Source organism: Ranitomeya variabilis, chromosome 4, assembly GCF_051348905.1.
Source record: "Ranitomeya variabilis isolate aRanVar5 chromosome 4, aRanVar5.hap1, whole genome shotgun sequence".
NCBI lineage: Eukaryota > Metazoa > Chordata > Amphibia > Anura > Dendrobatidae > Ranitomeya > Ranitomeya variabilis.
In genome coordinates, this window is record NC_135235.1 from 675,463,325 (window position 1) to 675,477,324 (window position 14,000).

The 14,000-nt window shown below is 43.7% G+C and overlaps 1 protein-coding gene across 9 annotated transcripts in view; it reads left to right on the forward strand.

Moving 5' to 3' along the window:
* LOC143766305 (uncharacterized) overlaps positions 1-14,000 on the forward strand; it is a 272,862-nt gene that overhangs the window by 120,815 nt on the left and 138,047 nt on the right. The window lies entirely within an intron of this gene.

The following is a 14,000-nucleotide window of genomic DNA, read 5'->3' on the forward strand; positions in this document are numbered from 1 at the left end:
TTTCTGCCATAGATGTGACTGGAGCTGTATGGCTGTCTGGAGTATAACGACTTGGCAGCATATTGGCTTGTTCTCGAGCATCTGTGTATAAGATTGGCTGAGGCGCAGGTGCCTGGTATGTCCTGATGGACGGGGGAGGTTCAGGACGAGGGAATGGCAGCGTATAGTACTGACCTTGAAAGCGGGGTGTAGGAGCAGGATCTGCGTTCTGTTGCCTCGGAAAGAAGTGTGTGTGCTGTCGGGAACAATTGTTGGAGGTGGTGGTGTGCTATTTTTACTTAATACATAGTCTCTCGTGCACTTACAGGGGTCTTCCGTATCAAACTCACTTAAACTGATGCTGTCGCGTTGACTCCCAATAATAGCTTGTTCCAGGACCCTTAACCTCGCCATGGCATGCTCACTTTCCTTCACGAGAGCGTCTATTTCAGCTCTCTTGCGTGCTATGGTCACTTCTACTTATGCTTTCTCACACGCAGCCTTCCACTTCCTTTCCTTTGTGTGACGGCGGCGTGGATCTTAGTAGCCTCAGCTTCTCCACGTGCCCTTATAAGCTGTTCACTGAGAGTTGAAGATTTGGAAGAGCGTGACTTAGACGATCGCTTTGACTGTTTGGCGGACCCAGAAATGTGAGAGGACGTCTCTGACATTTGCGCAATTCTTTTCTCTGCTTTTACTTTAATATTGTATACTGTGCGTTCTCTTTCAGAATTGAGTTGTTGGAAATCTTGCAGCTCTTTAAAAGAATTAAGTTTCTCCAACACAGTAACGTAGTCATTCACTTTCCTGGAATAAGTCTGGTGTATTTCATACAGTTGTCTTAGCGCCCCCTCTAGTGGTAGCTCATGAAAGGCATACTGGGAGATCCTGTTAATGTGACTCTGCAGCTTTTGCCATAAGTCTTATATATTACAAGAAAGTTTTTGTTTAATGGTTTCAAGGTAAACCACCATGTTCCTCACCTGTCTAACGACAATCCATTTGTCCCAGGAAGACATCCAGCACTGCTGCATCTGGATGGCTTGTTGAGTGGTGGCATGATGCGACCACTCAGCAAGCCAGCCGGAACACACTGAGGCAGGAGCATAACAACACTTTTGCAGTGTGTAGCACTGACGTGAGAGAGGTCACTGGAGTTCATAGCTGATGAACCCCGGTCACCTCACTGACGTCACCACTCGCTGTGTGAGAGCACTTTCTCATGCAGCGTCACCACTCGCTGTGTGAGAGCACTTTCTCACGCAGCGTCACCACTCGCTGTGTGAGAGCACTTTCTCACGCAGCGAGCGGTCATGTCCATGAGGTGACCAGGGTTTCATCAGCTTTGAACTTCGGTGACCTTTCTTACGTCAGCGCTATACACTGCAGGAGGTTAATCACGCTCCTGTCTGTGTGTTCTGGCTCGCTTGCTGTGCGGTCGCATCATGCCACTGCTCAACAAACCACCTAGATGTAGTAGATCTGTAGTTCTTTATGCGACAGCATCACATAGGGATTCTCAGCAGACAGGTGAGTAATATGGTGGTTTATTATTTTTGGTTTTACAGTAATAAGTGGGGAAAAAGAGGGATGGGTAGTATTTATTTAAAATAAAAAAGTTTGCCTTTTTCAATTAAAGGTCTTTATTCTGTCTGTGTATTTTTTACAATATGTCTATAGGGTTAGTAATGGGGATGTATTATAGACGCCTCTCCATTACTAATCCGTGGCTTGATGTCAGCGGCCATAAAACAGTTGACCACAACCCCAACCCTATTACCCCACTTGCCACCACTTCAGGTCAAGTGAGAAGAGCAAGGCTAAGCACCAGAATTGGCACATCTTATGGATGCGCCATTTCTGGGGTGGCTGAGGGCTGGTGTTCTTAGTCTGGGAGGAGGCCAATATCCATGACCCCTTCCAAGCCTATTAATATCAGTCCACAGCTGTCTGCCCAGTTTTTGCTGGTTATTAATTATAGCGGTGGGTGCCATGTCATTATTTTGGGGGGTCCCCCATTTTAATAACCAGTAAAGGTTAAGTAGACAGTTGTGAGCTGATATTAATAGCCTGGAAAACTCCATGTTTATTATACCCTTCCCAGGCTATAAACATCAGACCCAAGCTGTCAGCTTTCCCTCAGCTGCTTATTACAAATTTGGAGGATCATACTCATTTTTTTTCTTTATTCTATATATATCTCTTCTATTCTGAGAGTACGGGTTGTGAATTTACTGTTCTCGGATGATGAAATGTCGGGTTTCCTATGAGATGGGTGCTTGAGAAAAAAATTTCTCACACACCTTGACTTTCATTGGCGAGTCTCTTGCAGCATGCTGCCATTCTTTTCTCAGTCCAATCTGAGCTTAGGAAAAAATTGCAGATGATCACTGAATCACTGAATAACATTAGTCAGAGTGCAATCCGATTTTTTTTTTTTTTTTTTCTTATTTTGTCAGATTGCACTCATTCGTTTTAGAGAAGCAGCCTAATGGCCCATGGTCACTCTGGAGGAGCTACAAAGATTCACAGCTCAGATGGGAGAATTGAAACTTTTTGGATGCTGAACTAAATGCAAAGGTCAAAAACTTCCGTGTCTATTAAATTGTACTCTCACGCCTACCTTAATCAGTCAATAAATAGGCACTTGACTCCATGACATGCAATTCTAGTAAACATTTTATATAGGAATTGTGTTTAAAAAAAATGAATATAATTTCAAAGCGATTTTAATTAAAAAAAAAATAGTAAATCTGAATTTATTCTTAGCAGATGAATATTCTCGGAGCCAAGAAGGACATCAAATGTATTCAGATTTTAAAGCAAGTGATGAAATAATCATACATGATACATGTGTCAAGCACGCAATTATCCCGAATGAAAACTCAAGACTTCACAACCAAAATCTATCATCTGATCCTTTTCAGTTGGTCCTATCTTCATTGCAAATTGTGAAGCAAAATCAAAGAGTTAATACAGGAATTAAGTCCTACTCATGTTCAGAATGTGGAAAATGCTTGAACCATAAATCCGATCTTGTGACACATCGACAAATTCACACAGCGGAGAAGCCATACTCATGTACAGAATGTGGGAAATGTTTTAAATGGAAATCAAGTTTTGTTGAGCATCAAAGAACTCACACAGGGGAGAAGCCTTTTTCATGTTCAGTATGTGGGAAATGTTTTAGCCAGAAATCAGTTCTTTTTAGACATCACAGACTTCACACAAGTGAGAAACCATTTCTATGTTCAGAATGTGGTAAGTCTTTTAAACAGAAGGCAGTTTTAGTGGCACATCAAAGAAGTCACACAGGAGAGAAACCATTTTCATGCTCAGAATGTGGGAAATATTTTACCCAGAAATCACATGTTGCTATACATCAGAGAGTTCACACAGGAGAGAAGCCATTTTCATGTTCTGAATGTGGAAAATCTTTTGGCCAGAAATCTTCTTTGGTTACTCATCAGAAAAGTCACACAGGAGAGCGTCCTTTTTCATGCTTAGAATGTGGGAAATGTTTTAGGTGGAAATCAAATCTTGTTGAACATCAAAGAACTCACACAGGCGAGAAGCCTTTTTCATGTTCAGAATGTGGGAAATGTTTTAGCCAGAAATCACTTATTTTAAGACATCAGAAAATTCACACAGGTGTGAGGGGTTGACACGCTTAGCTGCTTCTTCAGGTATACACGGAACACTTTGGTGGTGAAGCACCTGCTGGTTTATTGGAGTCACCATACACCAAGACAGGGTTCACAAAACAAAACAGAGCCTTTCTGGCTTAAGGGAAAAAAATATAAAAACAAATCAAGGGTAACAGTGTCCTTTCCTCTGCAGGTCTCAACCTGCAGGCACCAGGCAATGTCCTCCGCTCCTCTTTGGAGCTATGTGGGAGTACTTCATCTCCCAAGACATCACACAGACTGTCTCACATAGCCACGTATTTAACCAGGATCATGTGATGATCACATGATTGTGACATCACCGCAGGTCCTCTTAGTACACCTGCCGGTGTTGGCTGCAGGAAGAGATATGCAAAGCACTCCCCTGCCCACTCTGAGTGCTCACATAAAACCAGCCCATGTATGCAGCTTACTTTAACCATCCCAACACTTAGTGTGCTGGAGGAAAAATATCCTGGTTTCATACCACTGAACGCCAACATGCGTAGTGACACATATCTCCCCTCGTACACTGTGTCAGTGACCCTGTCACACAGGAAAGAAACTATTTTCAGAATATGGTAAATCTTTTAAACGGAAAGGAAATTTAGTTGCACATCAAAGAAGTCACGCAGGATAGAATACATTTTTATTCTCAGAATGTTTAAAATATTTTACCAAGAAATCACATATTGCTACACATTAGAGAGTTCACACAGGAGAGAAGCCATATTCATGTTTCAATGTGGGAATTCTTGTCCTCAAAAACCAGATCTTAATATACAACAGAGGTGTCACAGCGGAAAAAAAGCTTTTCTATATGTAGTGCATGTGGAAAGTGCTTCAGCTACAACGCTGATAAAACTGCACATCAAGGATCTTGCAGTGTACAACACAGTCATGTGGATAATATGAGAAATGTTTTATCCACAAATCACTTCTTAGACATCAAAGAACTGTATCGTCTGTCTGAGGCTACAGACCCCAAAAGGCTGCCTTGGACAGGCTTGGCATCAGCCACTCTGACTGGCAAATTCCAGAGAAACCCCAACACCCTTTAACTCCTATATAGGGATCTGGACTTACAAAGGGGTCCAGTGGCTTACTACCTATGGCAGAGCTGCCATCCCGAGGTGCGAAGCAGAGGCAGAAATGGCCGCCAGAAGGGTCAAAGTCGAGAAGTCGCGTAAAGAACTGGAGATATGAGGGTCAGTTGGTGCTGTGATTTATTGGCGTGGCTGTCTTTAGAAAGACAGCATAGGCCAGGGCACATCCCACTGAACACCTGTACTTCTTTCCCATGGACAGAATACTACTAAGACAGCATAAAGTGAGGGTAAAACAATGTAACAATACTTTATTGAAACAGCAACAGACGGTAACATATAGTATAGTCCCAGCAAGTATAAGATGGTGTCAATTACAGAGTCTTACCTTTTCGCTGGCTATCCAGGATTATAGCAGCTTGGACTTTGAGGCTTCCAGGGCCAACTACCCCCACTAGTGGCACCACTTTTTTGGTGGGAACCAACAGAGAGGAAGTAATGACAAGCTTAGGAATCTGACAGTCCATTGAGGTACATGGCCAGGTAACCTGATTGTCCAAACTTGGCTTCTCTAAACATCTCCATGGGGCCAGATGACCGGATGGTCCCAACCTGGCTTCTCCAAACGTTTCCATGGGTTGAATGATGGTCAACGCATTAGATCTGTATTCCTCCAGCTCGCAAGCTGATTTCCTGTAGTGTTTGAAATCTGTATCCCTCCGGTTGGAGCCATGGTGTCCTGGCTGCTGTTCTGTATAGTCTCTCTGCAGATGGATAAAGATCCCTTTTTATACCCACATCTGTTCCGGCCATCATCCACAAGTCAGGTGGGAGATGGGATGAGGTTAACTTTATGCATAGTTTATCCTTCACTGTTTGCAGGTCAACAAGCTACGTGGACTTATACTTTGGGTATTCAACATCGATTGTTCATTGACCACTGCATCCCTGTACTCTAAGTATAGCAGCACAATAAACTGTATGAGCTGATATAAGAGGTAAAAAGAAGCCATTCAACAATTCACAAACATCAATTCAATCTACAGCAAGAGTCAACATTCATACTCATATGAACAATACTCTGTTTCTTGACATACCGAAAAATACATCTGGCCTAATTAAGAATGAATGCTGTGTCGTCACAAGCGCAAAATCAAGATCTGTAAGAATAGTTAGAAAGCATAAGCCAAGTTAAAAAAAGAAGCAATGAAAGAATAAGGAAATCACAAACAGGACTGAACCAGAGAAGCACAAGTCTGTAGAATGCCAGCTTATAGCAATAAACAAAAAGCTAAAGTAGGATATGGTGCTGTCCAATTAGCTGGGGCAGTGAGCTGATAACTCCATATGATCAGTGGACAGCACACACCCAGCCACCCAAATCTAAGCGGCTGGACAGAGCCTGTGCCGTCTAGAGCTACTGGCTTCAACATTATTCTATCAACAGCCCTGGCCGCAGAATGATTACAGCGGCGACAATAGCAGATGTCACAGTAACAAGTCCTGGTGAAGATGTGACAAGAACTTGGATATGGTATACATAATAACCATATTTTAAAGTGGTTGTGCTGCCTTTCTTTTGGCCAGACTCACATGTTTGCTCTTCCACCCAAAATTATGATTTTTTTTTTTTTTTTAATTATTGTTTTGGGGGCTTTTTTAATGCCCTCAAATGACATTATTGGCAAAAAGTAGACATTATAATAGTTTTATTCTTCATCTGACATCTAGTGCATGCATTATGTGGATTGGTTGTATGGCCAACTGAATGTAATTACCAAATGTGAGCCATCTAAGGTTTCTCTTTGATTATTGAACATGATGACAAAATTGTCCCTATTTACCGTAAGCCTTTTCGAATTCACATCCCATCCTAAAGCTAACAAAATAATGAACATTTTCATTTTGAATTTCTCTATTTTAAGTGTTTGTGTCGTTTATTATAAGAAGATACGTACATCATAATTCGTTTATTTTTCTCTAAATTTTTTTTAGTAATTGTTATCACTTAATAAAGCTTTTCGAGTTAGGGTTTTAACTTTCTGTAGAGGTGTTTTCAATTTATGTGCTGAATATTTCCGATCTCTCATTCCTCCGCAGAGTCTGTTGATTTTTTTACTTTAATCCATTAAGGACCGTTAGTTTTTTTATCTTTGCATCTTGCCTTTTTTTCTCTTCTTCCAAGAACAATATATTTGTTATTTTTCTGCAGACATAGCCACTGCAATCTTGTTTTCTCCCCTCCACAACAGCACAATATGAGGTTTCCTCCCCTCCTTCATAGGGACAGGAAACACAAGGTTAAATAGCCCCTCCCCACTCCAATCCTCAGTGTTTTTCCTGTCCTTAGGGGCATGAAGAGGTCATCTTGGTGTTCTGTGGTCAGCAGATGCTGGGACTGAGAACTGTGAGATTGATCGTGCTGCCTTCCTTCTCTCCATCTGCTCCTGTGTGCCAAGGATTGGGACCCCTCCATTCTTCTGTGCCTCAGGAAAATGTTTATTAGAGGTGGGCCGGGGTCCTTCCAGAGTTTCCCAGCCTCTCTCCTTCCCTTTCATTCCGGTGTGCAGTGAGCGTGCGCCGGAAGTGATGCGGGACAAAGAGCCCCTGCTATTGACGTCACTTTTGGTTGCATTCAGCTGTGGAATGTTTAGGGTATGTGCACACGTTGCGGATTTCTTGCAGAAATTTCCTGAAGAAAACCGGAAATTCTCTGCAAGAAATCCGCATTTTTTTTTTTGCGTTTTTTTCCCGTTTTTTTTGCGTTTTTTTAGCATTCTGCAAGCGTAATTAGCTTGCAGAATGCTCCAAGCGATCTGTAGCATCGCTTGGAAAACTGACTGACAAGTTGGTCACACTTGTCAAACATAGCGTTTGACAAGTGTGACCAACTTGTTACTATAGATGCTGCTTTTGCAGCATCTATAGTAAAAGATAGAACGTTTAAAAATAATAAAAAAAATAAAAAAAATGCTTATACTCACCCGCAGACATCAGATCTCCTCACCGGCGTCCGTTCCGTATAGATGGTGTGTGCGCGCAGGGCCTTCCATGACGTCACGGTCACGTGAGCGGTCTCGACCAATCACAGGACAGTGACGTCATTCGGCAAGGTCCTTCACCGCACACCAGCTACAGGAACCAGCCAGCGTGCAGCACAGAGGCGGGAACACTTCGGGGGACATCGAGGGTGAGTATAGGACTATTTTTTATTTTAATTCTTATTTTTTTACCAATTATATGGTGCCCAGTGCGTGGAGGAGAGTCTCCTCTCCTCCACCCTGGGTACCAACCGCACATAATCTGCTTACTTCCCGCATCGTGGGCACAGCCCCGAGCGGGAAGTAAGCAGATCAATGGACCCCTAGGTGTGCGGAATCCCCTGCAATTCCGCATTTTAATGAACATGTTGCTTTTTTTTCCGCGATGCGATTTTTTCGCGGAAAAAAAGGCTACATTTGCACAAAAAATGCGGAATACACTGAAAATAATGGGAGGCATATGTAAGCGTTTTTTTCGCGTTTTTATCACGTTTTTATAGCGAAAAAACGCGAAAAAAACGCGAAAAATACTGAACGTGTGCACATGGCCTTAAGGTTTTCCAGCTCTCCTTGTGGGAAAACAATGAATTGATGGAAGGAGGATGCCAATGGCCTTCAGGGAGTCCTCGCCCAGATTGGATTCACAGGAAGATTCTTCAAGAAGGGGAGGTGTCGCATCCGAGGGATGCCCACCACGCTGGGTCACAGTTCCTTCACTATAAGTGACTCTGATAAGAAGATACCTGATGGCTCAGCCATCCAATCTGTTACAGGGGCGTGCTGAGCTCTCTGGTGTTTTGATTGGACAGACGATCTGTCAATCTGAGACTGAGAGTTGCTTGCTATCTCCAGGTTTTCATTGTCCTACAGTACAGACTAAAAGTTTGGACACACCTTCTCATTTAAAGATTTTTCTGTATTTTCATGACTAAAAATTGTAGATTCACACTGCAGGCATCAAAACTATGAACTAACACATGTGGAATTATATACTTAACAAAAAAGTGTGAAACAACTGAAATTATGTCTTATGTTCTAGGTTCTTCAAAGTAGCCACCTTTTGCTTTGATGACTGCTTTGCACACTATTGGCATTCTCTTGATGAGCTTCAAGAGGTAGTCACCAGGAGTGGTCTTCCAACAATCTTGAACGAGTTCCCAGAGATGCTTAACCCCTTAACGACCGCCGATACGCCTTTTAACGGCGGCCGCTAAGGGTACTTAAACCACGGCGCTGTGGAAAAAGTGAATAGCGCCCCCCAGAGTCGGATTTTCTCTGGGGTTTCGGTTGCCGAGGGTAGCCGAGACCCCAGAGAACATGATTCGGGGGGTTTTTACCGACCCCCGAGTTGCGATCGCCGGTAATTAACCATTTACCGGCGGTCGCAACAACAACAAAAAATGCGATTTGCCGTTTAATTTCTCTGTCCTCCGATGTGATCGCACATTGGAGGACAGAGAAATGTGGTCCCCGATAGCCCCCCAATACTCACCTACCTCCCCCGGTGCTCCTCGTGGCTCCCGATGGGCGCCGCCATCTTTTTTCCGGGAAAAAATGGCGGGCGCACGCGCAGTGCGCCCGCCGCCCGGCACCCGGAAGATCTTTGGGGTCTCGGCTGCCGGGGGTAGCCGAGACCCCAAAGAATATGATCGGGGTCGGTTTGCACCGACCCCTGTTTTGCGATCGCCGATAATTAACAGTTTACCGGCGACCGCAAAAAAAAAAAAAAAAAAGCGATCTGTAATTCTCTGTCCTCTGATGTGATCGCACATCAGAGGACAGAGAAATAGGGGGATTCGGGGACCCTATCATACTCACCCGGTGTCCCTGGGTCCTCTTCTGTCTCCTCCTGCCGGCCGGCTTTTTCCTCATGGTGGGCGCATGCGCAGTGCGCCCGCCATCTGCCGGCTGGCGGGAGAGGCGAGTTGGGGCTAAAATTAGGGTTAGGGCTAAATGTAGGGTTAGGGTTGGGGCTAAGTGTAGAGTTAGGGTTGGGGCTAAATTTAGGGCTAGGGTTAGGGCTAAATTTAGGGCTAGGGTTAGGGTTGGGGCTAAATTTAGGGTTGGGGCTAAATTTAGGGTTAGGGTTGGGGTTAGGCTACTTTCACACTAGCGTTTTTTGGCTTCCATCGCAATGCGTCGTTGGAGAAAAAAAACGCATCCTGCAAAAGTGCTTGCAGGATGCGTTTTTTCTCCATTGGCTTGCATTAGCGACGCATTGCGACGGATTGCCACATGTCGCATCCGTCGTGCGACGGATGCGTCATGCTTTGGCGGACCGTCGGCACAAAAAAAGCTACATGTAACTTTTTTGTGCGACGTGTCCGCCATTTCCGACCGCGCATGCGCGGCCAGAACTCCGTCCCCGCCTCCCCGCATCTCACAATGGGGCAGCAGATGCGTTGAAAAAACAGCATCCGCTGCACCCGTTGTTCGGCGCTTACAACGCTAGCGTCGGTACGTCGGCCCGACACACTGCGATGGGCTGAGTACGATGCTAGTGTGAAAGTAGCCTTAGGCTTCTTTCACACTTGCGTCGGTACGGGGCGGTCGCAATGCGTCGGCTCGACGTACCGACGCACGTTGTGAAAATTGTGCACAACGTGGGCAGCGGATGCAGTTTTTCAACGCATCCGCTGCCCAGTCTATGTCCTGGGGAGGAGGGGGCAGAGTTACGGCCACGCATGCGCGGAAATGGTGGACGCGACGTACAAAAAAAAGGTTACATTGAACTTTTTTGTGACGACGGGGCTAAAGTTATGGTTAGGGTTGGGGCTAAAGTTAGGGTTGGGGGCTAAAGTTAGGGTTAGAGTTGGGATTAGGGTTAGGGTTTGGATTAGGGTTGGGATTAGGTTACGTTTGGGATTAGGGTTGGGAATAGGGTTACGTTTGGGATTAGGGTTGGGATTAGGGTTAGGGTTGGGATTAGGGTTGGGATTAGGGTTAGGGGTGTGTTGGATTTAGGGTTTTGATTAGGGTTATGGTTAGGGTTGAGATTAGGGCTGTTTTGGGGTTAGGGTTGTGATTATCGTTAGGGTTGTGATTAGGATTATGGATCAGGTTGAGATTAGGGTTAGGGGTGTTTTGGAGTTAGGGTTGGAGTTATAATTTGGGGGTTTCCACTGTTTAGGTACATCAGGGGGTCTCCAAACACGACAGCCAATTTTGCGCTAAAAAAGTCAAATGGTGCTCCCTCCCTTCTGAGCTCTACCGTGTGCCCAAACAGTGGTTTACCCCCACACATGGGGCATCAGCGTACTCGGGATAAATTGGACAACAACTTTTGGGGTCCAATTTCTCCTGTTACCCTTGTGAAAATAAAAACTTGGAGGCTAAAAATCTTTTTTGTGGGAAAAAAAAATATTTTTTTATTTTCGCTACTCTGCATTATAAACTTCTGTGAAGCACTTGAGCATTCAAAGTTCTCACCACATATCTAGATAAGTTCCTTAGGGGGTCTAGTTTCCAAAATTTGGTCACTTTTGGGGGGTTTCTACTGTTTAGGTACATCAGGGGCTCTGCAAACACAACATAACACCCACAGACAATTCTATCAAAGTCTGAATTCCAAAATCGCGCTCCTTCTCTTCCGAGCTCTGCCGTGTGCCAAAGCAGTGGTTTACCCCCACATATAGGGTACCAGCATACTCAGGACAAATTGGAGAACAACTTTTGGGGTCCGATTTCTCTTGTTACCCTTGTGAAAATAAAAACTTGGGGGCTAAAAAATCTTTATTGTTAAAAAAATATATTTTTTATTTTCACGACTGCATTATAAACTTCTGTGATGCACTTGGACATTCAAAGTTCTCACTACACATCTACATAAATTCCATGGGGGGTCTAGTTTCCAAAATGGGGTCACTTTTGGGGGGTTTCTACTGTTTAGGCACATCAGGGGCTCTCCAAACGCGACATGGCGTCCGATCTCAATTCCAGTCAATTTTGCATTGAAAAGTCAAATGGCGCTCCTTTGCTTCCGAGCTCAGCCATGCGCCCAAACAGTGGTTTACCCCCACATATGGGGTGTCGGCGTACTCAAGACAAATTGTACAACAACTTCTGGGGTCCATTTTCTCCTGTTACCATTGGTAAAATAAAAATTTGGAGGCAAAAAGATCATTTTTGTAGAAAAAATGCGATTTTTTTATTTTCACGGCTCTACGTTATAAACTTCTGTGAAGCACCTGGGGGTTTAAAGTGCTCACCACACATCTAGATAAGTTCCTTAAGGGGTCTAGTTTCCAAAATGGTGTTATTTGTGGGGGGGTCGCCTCTGTTTAGGCACATCAGCGGCTCTCCAAACGTGACATGGCGTCCGATCTCAATTCCAGCCAATTCTACATTGAAAAAGTAAAACGACACTCCTTCTCTTCCAAGCTCTGCGGTGCGCCCAAACAGTGGTTTACCCCCACATATGGGGTATCCACGTACTCAGGAGAAATTGCACAACAACTTTTGTGGTCTAATTTCTCCTGTTACCCTTGTGAAAATAAAAATTTGGGGGCAAAAAGATCATTTTTGTAGAAAAAATGTGATTTTTTATTTTCACGGCTCTACGTTATAAACTTCTGTGAAGCACTTGGGGGTTCAAAGTGCTCACCACACATCTAGATAAGTTCCTTAAGGGGTCTAGTTTCCAAAATGGTGTCACTTGTGGGGGGTTTCCACTGTTTAGGCACATTAGGGGCTCTCCAAACGCGACATGGCGTCCGATCTCAATTCCAGCCAATTCTGCATTGAAACAGTAAAACGGTGCTCCTTCATTTCCAAGCTCTGCGGTGCGCCCAAACAGTGGTTTACCTCCACATATGGGGTATCGGCGTACTCAGGAAAAATTGCACAACAAAATTTGTGGTTAAATTTCTGTTTTTACACTTGTGAAAATTAAAAAAAAATGGTTCTGAAGTAAAATGTTTGCAAAAAAAAGTTAAATGTTCATTTTTTTCTTCCACATTGTTTCAGTTCCTGTGAAGTACGTAAAGGGTTAATAAACTTCTTGAATGTGGTTTTGAGCAGCTTGAGGGGTGCAGTTTTTAGAATGGTGTCACACTTGGTTATTTTCTATCATATAGACCCCTCAAAATGACTTCAAAGGTGATGTGGTCCCTAAAAAAAACATGGTGTTGTAAAAATGAGAAATTGCTGGTCAACTTTTAACCCTTATAACTCCCAAACAAACAAAAAAATTGTTTCCAAAATTGTGCTGATGTAAAGTAGACATGTGGGAAATGTTATTTATGAACTATTTTTTGTGACATATCTCTCTGATTTAAGGGCATAAAAATACAAAGTTTGAAAATTGCAAAATTTTAAACATTTTCGCCATATTTCCATTTTTTTCATAAATAATCGCAAGTAATATCGAAGGAATGTTACCACTAACTTGAAGTACAATATGTCACGAAAAAACAATCTCAGAATCAGCGGGATCCGAGAAAGCGTTCCAGAGTTATAACCTCTTAAAGTGACACTGGTCAGAATTGTAAAAATTGGCTCGGTCATTAAGTACCAAATTGGCTCTGTCACTAAGGGGTTAAATAAATGATGCTCCAACTAAACGCAAACAGGATGGAATAGCATGCCGCTGCAAGATGCTGTGGTAGCCATGCTGGTTCAGTATGCCTTCAATTTTGAATAAATCCCCAACAGTGTCACCAGCAAAGCACCCCCACACCATCACACCTCCTCCATACTTCACGGTGGGAACCAGGCAGGTAGAGTCCATCCGTTCACCTTTTCTGCGTCGCACAAAGACACGGTGGTTGGAACAAAGATCTCAAATTTGGACTCATCAGACTAAAGCACAGATTTCCACTGGTCTAATGTCCATTCCTTGTGTTCTTTAGCCCAAACAAGTCTCTTCTGCTTGTTGCCTGTCCTTAGCAGTGGTTTCCTAGCAGCTATTTTACCATGAAGGCCTGCTGCACAAAGTCTTCTCTTAACAGTTGTTGTAGAGATGTGTCTGCTGCTAGAACTCTGTGGCATTGACCTGGTCTCTAATCTGAGCTGCTGTTAACATGTGATTTCTGAGGCTTGTGACTCGGATAAACTTATCCTCAGAAGCAGAGGTGACTCTTGGTCTTCCTTTCCTGGGGCGGTCCTCATGTGAGCCAGTTTCTTTGTAGCACTTGATGGTTTTTGCCACTGCACTTGGGGACACTTTCAAAGTTTTCCCAATTTTTCGGACTGACTGACATTCATTTCTTAAAGTAATGATGGCCACTCGTTTTTCTTTACTTAGCTGCTTTTTTCTTGCCATAATACAA